This window comes from Carcharhinus amblyrhynchos, chromosome 34 (genome assembly GCF_965287045.1).
Source record: "Carcharhinus amblyrhynchos chromosome 34, sCarAmb.v2.hapA, whole genome shotgun sequence".
NCBI lineage: Eukaryota > Metazoa > Chordata > Chondrichthyes > Carcharhiniformes > Carcharhinidae > Carcharhinus > Carcharhinus amblyrhynchos.
In genome coordinates this window covers 9148073-9164781 of record NC_137357.1, presented here as the reverse complement: position 1 = coordinate 9164781, position 16709 = coordinate 9148073, and positions in this window count along the sequence as shown.

The window sequence follows — 16709 nt, the reverse complement described above, 5'->3', positions numbered from 1 at the left end:
AGTCGTGAATGCTGGTAAATACACGACAAAAAAAAAGTAGACTGCATTGGGATACCTTTAAACTTGTCTAATGTTTGAAATGACACTTAAAACTTGTCCCTTTTATGTGCTAAGTGTAATTTTACCAAGATGTGCATTTTAAATTTAAAACCCAGGCCTTTGCCAGCTCATCCTGACATTCGCTGTTACTATCACAGAAGAAGGTGAGCATTTAAGCGAACTTCCACAGGATGACCTGTGCGATCAAAGCTCAGCACACTGTCTTTAACTTGTTCAGTAAGTAGGGAGTCAATGGGCAGTGATAGTGATACTCAAACTGCACGGGCGACACGGTGGCACAGTGGTTAGCACTGCTACCGCACAGTGTCAGAGAACCGGATTCGATTCTCACCTTGGGTCACTGTCTGGGTGGAATTTGCACGTTCTCCCCGTGTCTGCATGAACTCCTTTCAGGTGCTCTGGTATCCCCCCACAGTCCAAAGATGTGCTGGTTAGGTAAATTGGCCATGCTACTTTGCCCTATAGTGTCAGGGGGACTAACTACGGCAAATGCATGGGGTTACGGGGTTAGGGCCTGGGTGGGTTAGTTGTCCGTGCAGACTCAATGGGCCAAATGGCCCCGTACTGCACTGAAAGATTCTATGACTGGCACATATCCTGCGAATACTGATATCCAATTTGAATGATCAATTCTCTGATCCTGGAGAGAAGAAGTTCTTGGAATTATAGAATCCCTATAGTGAAAAAAGAGGCCATTCAGCCCATCGAGCCTGAACGGACAACAATCCTGCCCAGGCCTTACCCTGTAACCGCACATATTTACCCTGCTAATCCCCTCTGTCACTAAGGGACAATTGATCATGGTCAATCTACCTAACTTGCATGTCTTTAGACTGTGGGAGGACCCGGAGGAAACCCACGCAGACACGGGGGAGAATGTGCAAACTCCACACAGACAGTCGGAATTGAACCCATGTCCCATGCTGTGAGGCAGCAGTGCTAACCTCTGTGCCGCTCTGCCACCGGGTTGGCTGTGCTTTTGATTCCCTGTCAGCTCCATTCAAAACTTCCCATTTTTCAAACAAATTTTATATTCATATGAAGATAACATCTATTTCAAAAGGTCACAAAGCACCAGACTCTCAATCCCTGTGTCGCAAGGGATTGAAATTAGAACAGCTGCTCACTAATTATAAGATTTGCATCTGACCTACAAACTGGGTTTTGCAGTCCCATTTCCTTCATGAATTTCCCCATATCTCCCTTGTGGCCTTTTCTGTGATTGCTGGAGTTCCTTTGTCAATTTCAGTTTTTCTCTACTTAATGCAGTATTTTTTTCTCGGCCTTAAGAACACCACCATTTCCAAACTCCCTTCCAAGTAGCACAGCGCCTGACTGTTGCATAGTTGTTCCCAAAATCCCAGAACTCAGTACCAAAACAGTGCTGTTGTGTACGCTTGGCTGTCATGATGTGGAGATGCCGGTGATGGACAGGGCTAAAGGCAGTAAGAATTCTCACAGCACCAGGTTAAAGTCCAACATGTTTATTTGGTAGCAAATGCCACTCGCTTTCAGGGCTTTTCCCTGACGAAGGATCAGCGGCCCAGAATCTAGTGGCATCTGCTACCAAATAAACCTGTTGGACTTTAACCTGGTGTTGTGAGACTTCTTGCTGTGCAGACTGTAGCAGTTCTCGGTGATAACCCTCAGGACTTAGAAGGGGAATCCCTAATCAATCTCCTTGTGGGGCATGTGGAACATGAGTGGTAACAGGCAATTGGAATTTGTCTCCCGAGGGATCTTGGCCTTCATTTTCAAGTACAGGAGCAGGGATGTGTTGTTGCAATTATACAGGTGTCTTGGTGAGGCCGTACCTAGAGTATTGTGTGCAGTTTTGGTCTTCTTTCCTGAGGAAGGACATTCTTTCTGTCGAGGGAGTTCAGCGAAGGTTTACCAGGCTGATTGTGGGGATGGCGGGACTGATGTATGAGGAGAGATTGACTAGGTTAGGATTGTTTTTGCTGGAGTTCAGACGAATAAGGGGAGATCTCATTGAGACTTATAAACTCCGGACAGGACTAGGCAGAGTAGATGCAGGGAGGATGTTCCCGATGGTGGGTGTGTCCAGAAGTAGAGGTCACAGTTTGAAGGTACAGAGTAGATGATTTAGGACAGAGATAAGGAGACACTTCTTTACCCAAAGAGCAGTGAGTCTGTGGAATTCATTACCACAGGAAGTAGTTGATACCAAAATATTGAATGTATTCGAGAGGCGGTTGGATATAGCACTTTGAGTGAATGCAATCAAAGGTTATGGGGAGAAAGCAGGATTAGCTTTGAGTTGGACAATCAACCATGATCGTAATGAATGGCAGAGTTGGCTCGAAGAGCCAAATGCTGTCCTCCTGCTGATATCTTCTATGTTTCTATCTTCCAATTAACCATTGATAAGGCAGACCCCTGAGCAGGTCCAGTCATCTACTAAGCTTTTAAAGTCTTTATTTATTAGTGTCACAAGTAGGCTTACATTAACACTGCAGTGAAGTTATTGTGAAAATCCTCTAGTTGCCACACTCCAGCGCCTGTTCGGGTACACTGAGGGAGAATTTAGCATGGCCAATTCACCTAACCAGCATGTCTTTCAGACTGTGGGGGGCAACTAGAGCATCCGGAGGAAACCCACGCAGACACAGGGACAACGTGCAGATTCCGCCCAGATAGTGACCCAAGTTGGGAATCAAACCCAGGTCCCTGGCACTGTGAGGCAGCAGTGCTAACCACTGTGCCACCTCCTTCTGTACACGCATCACAGGCTTTACCTTTTGCTTTGTAAGGAAAACCTTGTTCATTTCCAGTTGGTTTCCTGAGTTATTACATTGTCAGGGACTCTTGCCACCATCTTCAAGGGTAATTAGGAATTAGCAGTAAATGCTGGACACCCCCAGCAATGTTCACATCTCGAGAAAGGGTTAAAAAAAAGCTTCAGTAAGAAGTTTCATTTTGCTTTTTGTGTTCAGTTGTTTAACCTGCTTAGACTGTGTGCAAGAGTGAGTAATGTTATCCCCCCAGGAGAAACTTAATGTTAACTACATCAACTACACAGGTTGGTAAAGAAATTCCAATTGCTAAGCGCATTATAGATAAGTAATGATCTTATTTGCAGTGTCAGATGTGGCACTCTTCCCACTAGCTCAGAAGATCACACCTCACTACAGAAACTGGAGTGAATAATCTAGGCTGACAGTATGGAGCAGTTATGGAGATGTTTGGTATGATGGTCCTGTCTTTCAGATATTAAACCAAAGATTAAGACAGCCCATGGCACCTTTTGAAGAAGAACAGAGGAGTACTGACTGCCACTTATTCCGCAACAATAATTTGCTGATTAACCACATTGTGAGTGCCTGGATAATACTGGAGCCAGCATTGGCTGCTTCTCTGTATCTCTCCACCAACCGCAGGGAGGAGCAGTATATCCTACTCTTACCCTTCTGATATAAATCTGCTTTGCATCAAGTTTAATCGGATTTCAGGGCAACCACAGTGAGTTCAATTGCTCTGGAAATGTGCTTCTCAGTAGGTGAAGATTGCTTTTCTCAATTCATGAGGTTATTAATGTGCTTGCTTCTGGCCAGCCCAACCACCTACCTGAATCTGCGAGTTCTGCCTCTTCTTCGCTGTTTGTTGGGATTCTGGTGCTTTGCCTCTCCCTCATACTCCAGTAGTTTGTTGGCTTGTGGCAGTGTTTCCTGGAAGGTAAGTAAATAATTTCAGGTCATTCTGAATTCTCAGTGAGAACACGACCTGAGGTCAGAGGGAAAAAAAATCCACTTTTGTTGCGCTCCTTATTGTCCTCAATCAATCATGCTGGGAGATAAAGGAAATAAAGAAGGACAGGAGGGTGGTATGGTGGCACAGTGGTTAGCACTGCTGCCTCACGGTACCAGGCACCTGGGTTCAATTCCAACATCAGGTGATGGTCTGCGTGGAATTTGCACATTCTCCCTGTGTCAGTGTGGGTTTCCTCTGGGTGCTCCGGTTTCCTCCCACACTCCAAAGATATGAAGGTTAGGTAGATTGGCCATGTTAAATTGCCCCTTCATGTCAGGGGATTAGCAGGGTAAATATGTGGGGCTACCGGCCTGGGTGGGATTGTTGTTGGTGCAGGCTCGATGGGCCAAATGGCCTCCTTCTGCATTGTAGGGATTCTGGGATTCTATATATAATGGACACAGTCTAATTCATATCAATGATTGCTGCCAGAATAAGTGAGAAAAAGAAAATCTGAAATACCAACTTACACAACTTTGAGACATCCCAAAGGGTTTTGCAGTCAATGATGTTATTATCTGAAATGAAAAATGCTACAGCCAAGTTGCACACAGCAAGGTCCCTCGTGCACCAATTAGGTTGATTTAGGAATGACCAGGTTACCTCTGTTCTTCTTCAAACAATGCCGCACAACCCATTTGTCTACGTGACTGGGCAGATGGGGTCGTAGTTAAGAAGGTCCCAAGAGTAAATTGTTCTTTGTGTTTTACAGTAGCAAGGCCCTGCGTGGCTGCCATCAACATGAGCTTAACCATATTTTGAAAATTGCACTGTGAATATCCTCTGAGATTAATGTTTATATACTTGTGAACTATGTTGGTCTCCCTGGCTTCTTTCTGCGTTTTTACCTCCGAATAATTGTAGCTTTTTTTGAAATGGATCCAATCTCAAATCTTAGCTCAGTATTCTGACAGCAAGGTGCTTTTGCAATGACGGAAGGGTAAATGCAACTCATCACTTTGGGAAAGTAATTCTCAATCCAGCAACACACTATTCCCAATTCTGAAAAAAATTGGCAACAATAGTTTGTATATATTTGGCAAAACTACATTGTCGCTGTGACACACATGATTTACATTTACAGTAATGGTTCTGCACTTTTTAATCAAAAGCGTGATTACTTTAGCACAACTTCCACTTTAATATTTAAGTGCATGCTGATTTCCCATTATGTTCTTAATCAGTGTGGCAAACACACAAGGAACTGGGACAAATCCCTAGCTCAAAATTAAAACTTGATTCACTCAGCTGTATGTTGATCACCATTTTCCAGTTGACATGTTTTCCATGGAATGTGGGCATCGCTAGCAAGGTCAGCATTCATTGTCCATCACTAATTGGTCTTAAGAATGCAACTGAACTGTTTGCCAGGCCATTTCATATTGCTGTAATCTGAAGACTCATCTCGGCACTGACCTTTGTTCTTCTATGAACATATTCTGCTATCTTATCTTTTTTTTACATGGACATGGGCATCACTGGCTGGCCAGCATTTATTGCCCAATACTGGTTGCTCTTGGAGGGTAGTTGAGAGTCAACCACATTGCTCTGGGTCTGGAGCCACATGCAGGCAAGATCGGATAAGGACGACAGATTTCCTTCCCTAAAAGACATTAGTGAACCAGATGGGTTTTTCCTTCAATCAACAATGGACTCATGGTCTAGTAGATTCTTAGCTCCAAATATGTTTTGCTGAATTCAAATTTCACCATCTGCCGTGGTGGGATTCGAACCCAGGCTCCCAGAGTATTAGCTGAGTTTCTGGATTAATATTCTAGTGATAATACCACAAGACCATCACCTCCACTTTATGCCTTTTAGCGTTCTTCAGTCCTTACTGCTACCATTCACACCCCTTTTATCTTATGTTCTTGACATCTTTGTCAGTTTCTCCTTAGCTCTGACCGATCTTTATCCTGCCCCGTCTCCTTCACCCCTCCCCCAACTACATAATTCAATATATTTCTATCCCTCACACCGACTCAATACATTAGCTCTGCTTCTCTCTCTGCAAATGCTGCCAGACCTACTGAGTTTATCCAGCATGTTCTGCTTTTGTTTCAGATTTCCAGCATCTGCAGTAATTTGCTTCTATTAGGCCATGGGAACTTTGGAATTAGAAGTGTGGTAGGCAATTCAATCCTTCGAGCCTGTTCTGCCATTTAACATGATTGTGGCTGATCTTATCCTGGTCTCAACGCCACTTTCCTTCCTGCAACCCATCGCCTTTTATCCCACTTTTCATCAGAAACATGTCTATCTCTTCCTTGGAACAGTTGATGGATTCTGCCTCCACTGCGCTCTGGGGAAGAGAGTTCCACGGATTCACAATCCGCTGAGAGAAGTTGTTTCTCCTCATCTCAGTTTTGAACCAACTTCCTCTTACTCTACAGGTGGGTATTTCTGACAGCGCTCACTCCCAAATCAGAAAATCATTCCCGAGGTCAATGGACCTTTGCATGGTCCATCCCCCCCATCTGCGATGATTCTCAGGAAAATCCTGATCTCTATTTATGAGCTCTTGTTCTAGACTGTCTCACAAGGGAGAACATCTGTTCAACCTTATCAATCCCCTTTACAGTTTTATGTACCTCAATTGGATCCCTCTCATTCTTCTGAACTCCAGTGAGTACTAGCCCAAGCTTTCAGCCTCTGCTCGTACAACGGCCCTTTCATCCCCAGGATCAATCTGATGAGCCTCCTCTGAACTGGCTCCAGTGCCATCACATCCTTCCTCAAGTAAGGAGACCAAAACTGGACACAGTACTGCAGATGTGGTCCCACCAATGCCTCATGCAATTGTAACAACACTTCTTTACTTTTAAAATCCACTCCTTTTGCAATAAATGCCAAGATTACGAATGCCTTTCTTATTGTACTCTGTACCAGATGTTACCCCAGGTATTTATGGTGCCTCACTGCGCCAGGAACCAGGTTTGATTCTGGCTTCGTTTAACTTTCTGTGTGGAATTTGCACATTCTCTCCATGTCTGCATCAGTTTCCTCCGGGTCCTCCAGTTTTCTCCCACAGTCCAATGATGTGTGGGTTAGGTTGATTGTTCATGATAAATTGACCCTAGTGTCAGGGGGATTAGCAGGGTAAATATGCGGGGTTGTGGGAATAGGGCCTTGGTGGGATTGGGGTCAGTTCAGACTTGATGGGCCAAATGTCCTCCTTCTGCACTGTAGGGATGCTATAACTTCTTAGCCCAAAGGGACTTCAGTGAAGTAGATTGATTTTACGATAACTTGGTATTTTCCTGGCCGCTGCTACTGAAATTAGCCTTTTATTCCAGATTTTATTTCATTCATTCCATTTGAATTCACCAAGTCATATGGTGGGATTTGATCTCATGTTTCTTTATGAAGAGTGAAGTGCTGTGGATCACTAGGATGTTTACATATAAATTCATGGGCATCATAGTGGGCAGAACAGGAGGTATTCTGAGATGTTGTCACACATTTCTTTTCCTAGAAAACACCTGATAATTACAGACAAATGTAAATCAAAGTAACTAAGTAATACATCAATTGGGCCAGTGGGCTGACGAATGGCAGATGGAGTTTAATTTAGATAAATGCGAGGTGTTGCATTTTGGTAGATTGAATCAGGGCAGGACTTATTCAGTGGTAGGGCATTGGGAAGAGTTATAGAACAAAGAGATCTAAGGGTACAGGTTCCATAGCTCCTTGAAAGTTGAGTCACAAGTAGACTGAGTGGTGAAGAAGGCATTTGGCATGCTTGGTTTCATTGGTCAGAACATTGAATACAAGAGTTGGAATGTCTTGTTGAAGTTGTACAAGACATTGGTAAGGCCACACTTGGAATACTCAGTACAGTTCTGGTCACCCTATTATCGAAAGGATATTATTAAACTAGAAAGAGTGCAGAAAAGATTTACTGAGATGCTACCGAGACTTGATGGTTTGAGTTATAAGGAGAGGCTGGATAGACTGGGGCTTTTGTCTCTGGAGCAAAGAAGGCTGAGGGGTGGTCTTATAGAGGTCTCTAAAAGAATAAGGGGCATAGATTAGCTCGGTAGTCAATATATTTTCCCAAAGGTAGGGGAGTTTAAAACTAGAGGGCACAGGTTTAAGGTGAGAGGAGATACAAAAGGGTCCAGAGGAGCAATTCTTTCACACAGAGGGTGGTGAGTGTCTGAAATCACCTGTCAGAGGCAGTAGTAGAGGCAGATACAATTTTGTCTTTTTGAAAGTGTTTAGACAGTTGCATGGGTAAGGTGGGTATAGAGGGAGATGGGCCAAACGCAGGCAATTGAGACTATTTTAGGGGTTAAAAAAGGAGCGGCATGGACAAGTTGGGCTGAAGGGCCTACTTCCATGCTGTAATCTTCTATGACTGTATTAAAAAGGAAATCATGAAATTGCTTAATCCTTGAAGTCGAATCCTTTGGGGGAATATGTAAATTCTGTTTGAAGCTCTGTAAACCCAATGCTCATTCCTTCCTCTTATGAACCAAATTATTTTTCAGTATGGGGCGGCATTGTGGCACAGTGATTAGCACTGCTGCCTCACAGTGCCAGGGACCCGGGTTCAATTCCAGCCTTGGGTGACTGTGTGGAGTTTGCATATTCTCCCCGTACCTGCATGGGTTTCTTCCGGCTGTTCTAGATTCACATGCCAAAGGTGTGCGGGTTAGGTTGATTAGCCATGGTAAATTGTTCCTTAATGTCGGGGGGATTAGGACTGTAAATATCTGGAGTTACGGGGATAGGACAGTACCTGGGTGGGATTGTTGTCAGTGTTGGCTCACTGGCCCAAATGACCTCCTTCTGCACTGTAGGTTCTGTTATTTGATTTGATTTATCATTATCACATATGTTGGGATACAGTGAAAAGTGTTGTTTCTTGCATGCTACACAAAAAAAAACATTCAAATAGTACACAGGGGAGAAGGAAAGGAAAGGGTGCAGAATGTCGTGTTAAGAAGGATATAATTTCTATTTGTTTTTCCGATGTTGATGCCACTAATCAAGAAAGTCATTTATTCATTATAGACAGATGGACTGAGAGCTTGGTGCTGGGCTTACGTCTTAAATTGCTGTGGTGAGATATCCACACTGGTTTGAGAAATCCACTATTTTAAACCAGAGGCAGTAAAGGAATAGCAATATTATCCAGATGATTTGAAGGAGAACTTGGATGATGTTCCCATGACATTGCTAACATTCGTCTCAATTAATTTTAACCTCATTCATTTTCATAAATGTTATTTTTAAGGATGCAGTAATTTCTACTGTGATTGACTTCAAGTTAGTGACCGCGGCAGTTCTTAATTGTTTTGATTTGATTTATTACTGTCACGTCTATTGGGATACAGTGAAAAGTACTGTTCCTTGCAGTTTTATAGAGTACATGCAGTGGTGGGGGGAGGGGAGGAAAGAAAGTGGTGCAGAATATAGTGTTGCAGTAACCGATGGGGTGTAGAGAAAGATCAGCTTAATGTATGGTAGGTCCCTGCAAAATTCTAATGGCACAGGGAAGAAGCTGCTCTTGAATCGGTTGACGTGCAATCTCAGACTTTTGTGTCTTTTTCCTGATGGAAGAAGGTGGAAGAGGGAATGTCTGGGGTGTGTGTGGTTTTTGATTATCTGATTATGCTCTCTGTAAGGAAGTTACTTTACTCTAAGTGACTTGTGGATTTCTCCTTCATCCTACACTGAGGTCTTCCGATCCCAGGAACCGTTCACGGCTGAGAACATGGCCACCCAACCTCTGGCCCGCCTATCTTATGAAGCCAGTCAATAGATGATACACTTCAAAGGACTTTGACTGTCGACTTTTGGAATTTGATGTGGAGAGACGCATGGAGTGTTGGCCTGATGACCTGGCCCATTTCAGGCACTCACTTTACCTGCAGCTTTGGGCACCAGGAGGCCTGGGTGTCTTTGGGTCAGCATGGACAAGATGGGCTGAATGGCCCCTTTCTGTGCTTATCGTTCCTATGGTTCTATTCCTGATATTGATTGAATAAATATTTGTGTATGTTATTAGGAAAGTGCCTTGGTTTGGAAAATATACTTTATCAGTGTTGAACTTTTTAATCAAAGAAACCTGACAAAACTTGTTGGTCACTGGATTGATTCCCCAAGTGGGAAACTTTCGGGCCAGGCTGGTACTCAAGTGATGAGAAATCACGGCCTGTTCGATGAGCATGGTTTGACAAATAGCACTCCTATCTCTCAGTCACATGATTGAAGTTCCATTCCAGTGTCTTGGGCAGATCTTCTAGGGAAATAGTCTGGTGCAGTACTGAGAGGGAATGCTGCACTGTCAAAAACACTGGACAGTATCGTGAGCCCATCTCCACCTTGCCTGTGAGGTTGCCAGCAGGGACAAAAGATCGGGAAGTCGTAGTTCTCGCCGGTGACTTCTGGATCTTCCTTGCCCCTCGCAAGCAACATCATAAGGTACAAGCACATGATGGGCATGGCACTAATTTGCACGTAAATCCATGGATTTTAATGTCATAACGTGTCCCCCCCCGCAACCTTCTTGCTGTATCTTGACCCCCTCACCATATCTGCAAAGCCATCGACGTGGTTTGCAATAGGTTCATCCAGACTTGAACCTGTCATGGGCATCTCCCCAGGGTATAAAGGCAGTGCCATGGCCGTGTCCCTTGGCAGCTCTCACTGTGGGGGGAAGGGGTTGATGATCAGTTCGGGGGGGTGCGGAAGAGGGACCAATTATTTCTGGGACGGGCAGGAAGAGCAATGATCGAGGTGTGGGTCGGTCAGGGTTTGGGGGGGGGTGCCCCTGAAACCTGTGTGGTGGGAGATTTATCACTGCTCTGATTGGGGTGCCCTTTTAGGATGGCGCCTTGATCTCAGTGTGGCTGGGTTTTGCTGGCGTGTTTAGGCTCCCCCCTCCCATATGATAGTGCGAATCACACCCCTTTGATTTTTTTTAGCAAAGTGTCACAAGATCTGGAGAGAAAACTGGCTACTCTGGAGAGAAACATGCCAGTTTTCTTGCCGGAAACAACACTCTGCCATTTTTTGGTAAGATTTATCCCTCTGTGTATCGAATGAGATGGTCCAAAGATGTGCAGCTTAGAAGGATTGGCCATACCAAATTTCCACTTTGAGTCAGGGGAACTAGCCAGGGTAAATGCATGGGGTCATGGAGATAGGGTTTGGGTGGAATTGTGGTCGTTGCAGACTTGATGGGCCGAATGGCCTCCTTCTGCACTGTCGGGATTCTAAACCGATGGCCAAGCAGCCCTCTCAGATTGACATAAAAGATCCAGTGACATTTATTCAAAAACATAAACCCAACCACGTCGTATTCCTCAGTTCATGCCCAAGATAATTTGTTCAGTGTCACTCTGCCGTTTGTGCACACATCACCAGCGTCTCTACGTGACTACACTTCAATCGTAATTGGTCAAAAGGCACTTAAGGATAAAGAACAAGGAACAAAGAAAATTACAGCACAGGTGCAGGCCCTTCAGCCCTCCAAGCCTGCACCGACCATGCTGCCCAATTGAACTAAATCCGCTACCATTCCGGGGACCGTGTCCCTCTATTCTCATCCGACCCATGCATTTGTCCAGACACACCTTAAAACTCACTATCATATCTGCTTCCACTGCCTCTCCTGGCAGCAAGTTCCAGGCACCCACCAGTCCCTGTCTTAAAAAAAGAACTTGCCTTGCATATCTCCTTTGAACCTTGCCCCTTGCACCTTGAACCTATGCCCCCGAGTAATTGACTCTTCCACCCTGGGAAAAAGGGTGGGAAAAAGTTTTTCACAACACCAGGATGTCCTGGTGTTGTGAAAAACGCTACTTTCTTTTAGCACTCCTTATGGTTAATTCATTTTAATTAAGGTACAGAACTGGGGCTCCACAATATCCCAGCCAGAGCTTGCTGCGGTGACCAGTATTCTGCATTAGCTGTGCACAATGGGAAAGCACCCCTGATGGACTATCCTACATCTTTATGACTGTCTTGAAACTGCAGCTCAAATGGTTTTTTTGTCCTCATTGTTTTATTTTGTAACCGAGCAAACCACAGTTACCACAGGGCATGAATTGTAGAATGAAATATTTTCCAGTCAGCAATTACAACTAAGTTTACCATTTTTAACCAATCTCTTGTTCATTGTAATTACTAAAATGTGACTGATCTATTCTCCAGATCCTGCACAGAACAATCTGTGGTTTAAGAAAAAGAATGTTTGGCTCACAATTCCTTCATTAAAACAGGAAATTCTATTTTTCTTTCTTCCCACTGCTCTTCCACCCCAGATTGGAAGGGTCACCACAGTGAGGTCAGACTCCAAACAATTCGTCTAACTTATGCCATCTCTACTTTCCCTCTATCTCTTTGAGACTCGTGGAGTACGCTATTCACAAAGTCTGGCCGCAACTCCAAACTGGAGAATTCATCTCCCGTAATTAAATCTGCGAAGACCGTGCACAGCATGGAGGGGCATTTTAACATGGAAGAGCAGATTGGTTTGGGGTAGTGGGGGGTTGGTGAGGGGTCTAAAGCCAGGTGTTTGGATTACGAGTGCCATGACATGACCACTGTATTGGCATCTCCCTGTTCTTCTTGAACCATCTAGTGAAGGCAGTCTCATTGCAATATCAGAAAGGATCAAGAATTCCAATCCAGTGATAATGAAGGAATGGCAGCAATAAATGCCCAGTGAGGGTGAGGTGTAACTTAGACCAGAAGACCATAAGACAAAAGAGCAGAATTTGGCCACTCAGCCCATCGAGTCTGCTCCCCATTGAATCATGGCTGATTTTTTTTTCTCATTCCCATTCTCCTGCCTTTTTCCCATAGCCCCTGGTCCCCTTATTAATCAAGAACCTATCTAACCCTGTCATAAAGACAGTCAATGTCCCAGCCTCCACAGCTTTCTGCAGCAAAGAGTTCCACAGATTCACCACTCTCTGGCTGAAGATATTCTTCCTCATCTCTGTTTTAAAGGATCATTCCTTTAGCCTGAGGTTGTGCCCTCTGGCTCTACCTTTTCCTACTAGCAGAAACATCCTCTCCACATCCACTCTATCCAGGCCTCGCAGTATCCTGTAAGTTTCAATAAGATCCCCCCTCGTCCTTCTGAACTCCAATAAGTACAAACCCAGAGTCCTCAACTTGGAAGGGAACTTGCAGATGGTGGTATTCCAAGACACTCTGTCTCCTGGCTCTTAAGGTATTGGAAGTCATGGGCTTGTGCGGTGTTGCTTAAGAGGCCTTCTGTCACTACAGGGAAGTACTGACATAGAGGTATTATCACTAGGCTATTAAACTTGGCTCACGTTCGAATCCCACCACAGCAGAAGGTAGAATTTGAATTCAACCAAAATATTTGGAATTAAGAACTTTCTGATGACCATGAAACCATTGTCAATTGTCGGAAAACCCATCTGGCTCACTAACGTCCTTTAGGGAAGGAAATTGGCCATCCTTACCTGATCTGGTCTACATGTGACTCCACAGCCACAACAATGTGGTTGACTCTCAACTGCCCTCTGAAATGGCCTGCTCAGCTCAAGAGCAACTAGGGATGGGCAATAAATACGGACCATCCCCCATGAATGAATAAAAGAACGTTCGGCCATAATGCATAGAGAATGGATGTTTTTACTCACGGATAGGTGCTGATCAAGAAGATGAATTTGTCCTTGATGCTCAGCTTTTTGAGCACAGTTTTGGTGCATCTATCCAGTCAGGTGGAGAATTTCCATCATATTCATGACTTGTAATTGTTGATGGTGGAGAAGTTTTGGGGTTTCAGAAAATGAGTCAAGTGTCAAAGAATAACCTGATCTGCTCTAATAGCCAGAACATTTATATGACTACTGCAGTTTGAGTTTCTAGTCAATGGAGACCTTCTGGGATGTTGATGGGTTAATACTGTTGGAAGTCAAGATGAAGTGGTAGGACTTTGCCTAACTTTGCCTCGCACATGTGTGGCATGTATGTTACCCACCAGTTAAAGTCAAAACCAGATCTTGCTGCACAATTGTGCAGACTGTTTCTGTATCTGAGGAATAGCAGATAGAACTGACCACCCCACAATCATCAGCAAATATCCCCACTTCTGAAGGAAGGTCGTGGATGAAGCATCTAAAGGTGCTTTTAGATGCACCTAAAAGCGCCTTTTAGGTGCATCTGAAAGAAGGGCTTCAGGCATGATCTTGAGGAACTGCTGCAGCGATATCTTGGGGATGAGATGATTCCCTCCAAACCGCCACATCATCTTCCTTTGTGTAGGTAATCACTGCAACATTTCTCTCCAATTTCCATTGCCTCAATGGAAGGCTCCGTGAGACCACATTCAGTCAAATGCTGCCTTCATGTCACAGCAGTGACATTTACCTCACCTCTGGAACTCAGCTCCTTTTGTCTCTGTTTGAACCAATGCTGGAAAGAGCTCTGAAGTTCTTCAGTCTGTTGATGACCCAGAGCTACTCCTGGATTACTGGTTTTATGCTAACTGATCAGTTCTTAACCTGACTAATTTAGCACGGTGGTACAGACAAATAACAGTGGGGGACATCTTCAATGTGAAGGTGAAACTTCGGGTGGGATTTTACAGCCTCGCTCAAGCAAGACCAGAAATTCCTGCCTGAGGTCAGCAGACATTTCCATTGTCCCCTGCTCACCCGCTCCAATTTTGTGGCAGGCGGGGTGATTGAATTCCAGTGTTGCTCTCTATAATGAATGTTTGGTGAACACTCCTCCTAGTACCATCATGACAAAACACATCAGTGACAAACAGATTGAGTTCAAGTGGGATACTACGTTGTCAAGTGGAATACCATGTTGGACTTTGGTTGATGGGGAGCAAATCTATTAATAAGACTCTATTAGACCGTTACTTGATGAATCTGTGGAATAGCCCCTCCATTTTTTGTATCAGTCCCCAAGTATTAGTGTATCTTTGGCCTTGGTGTATCTTTGTTGTGTCCGCATTTGATGCCTAGGTTGCAGCTGAGTGGTCCATCCAGCTTTATTCATCCTGCTATTTGTTGCAATTTGATGCATCTTGCCAGGCAGTCAGAAGTTCAGAGGACAGTCAGAAGTCAACATTGGTCAGGTTTTCACTTTACATAATGGTCAGGTGCCAGGTTTAACATTCATAAACCAACCCTAGATGTTTATCATCAATTTTAACGCAAGCAACACATCATTCCATCTTCCCTGAACTCCCAGTTTAGTTACCTAACCACTATATTACTTCACAGTAATGGCGCCATCTGTTTTTACAAAAAAAATGTCTAATTGTCTATTTTCCAGTTCGTGTTTGTGACTCATTAGTTGCTCTAAAGTTTATTTATCAGTGTCACAAGTAGCCTTACATTAACATTGCAATGTAGTTACTGTGAAAATCCCCTCGTCGCTACACTCCGGCGCTTGTTCGGGTACACTGAGGGAGACTTTAGCACGGCCAATGCACCTAACCAGCACGTCTTTCAGACTGTGGGAGAAAATCGGAGCACCCAGTGGAAACCCACGCAGACACAGGGAGAACGTGCAGACTCCGCACAGACAGTGACCTAAGCCAGGAATCAAACCCGGGTTTGTTACATGTAAGTAAATCCCTGAAATGACCTTCCCCTTATTGCTCGTAAATAAAAAGCCATGACTAATTCTGATATATTTTGCTCCGTGGTGTGGAAATATGAGTGAAAAATACCGTGTATGACCGTCATTTTATCTTTCTTAAAACACTTACAAGTGGATCAGTTGTTCCAATGCTTCTCAGAAAAACAGCCCACAAAATTGGCATGCTGCAGGGAATTTACAGTTTTTCTTAATGCGTGTTTTGAAGAGAAAATACAATAAGTATGATATCACATTGCACAGTTGGAAGAATTTTCTTGCGCTTTTTATCCCCCTCTGCTTAATGCAAACCTGCTGTGCTGTCTGACACATTGAATAATTGCAGTCAGGCTTTGAAGTGTGTCTTTTGCAGTTTTAACTTTCTTTAAAAAAAAATCCCCACATTAATGCTTCAGCAATACATTGCCTGCCATTAATTGCTGTGTCAGCAACAATTCACATTTTTGTTGCCGTACAGTTAATCAACCTCAGAAAATAAATGGTTGACGGGCAGCCAACGGTGAATAGTTTTGCAACCCCAATCTGTTCTGTCAGAGGGCAGTAGGGATAAATTTGTGCCTACAATTCTACAAACCCGAGTCCTTCATCTCTGTTACGCTGTGAGAGTGTTTCTCAGCTTGAGTTGAAGTAGGTGGGATGGAGTGAGGGGAAATGCAGTACAGATGCTGATTTTAAACCTGTTAGTGCTGAGATTTTAAGAGTTGGTTTCAGTTTGATACCTTGGTACAAATTAGAGGCTGGCACAGAGTTGAGAGGTAGGAGAGAATTGGTTCACCTGCTCAGATGAACCAATCCTCAGAAACTCAGCTCCTGTTCCGGGGACCCAGATTCGAACCCTGCCGTGGCAGTTGATGGAACTTGAATTCAACGACATTCAAAAAAAAATATATCTCGATTGAAGAATCCACGATGACCATGAAACCATTGTTGATTGTCGGAGAAAGCCCATCCGGATCAGTGATGTACATTCTTGTGGACCTACATGTGACTCCAGGCTACAGCAATGTGTTTGATACTCAATTGCCCTTGGGCAATTAGGGATAGGCAATAAAGGGTGGCCAGTCAGCGATGCCCATTTCCTGTGAATGAATAAAAAAATGTAAAGGGTGCTAGCCTATGAGGAGAGATTGAATAGACTGGGACTGTACTCGTTGGAGTTTAGAAGGCTGAGGGGGGACCTTATAGAGACATATAAGATAATGAAGGGGATAGATAGGGTGGAGGTGGAGAGATTCTTCCCGCTTAGAAAGGATAGCAGAACTAGAGAG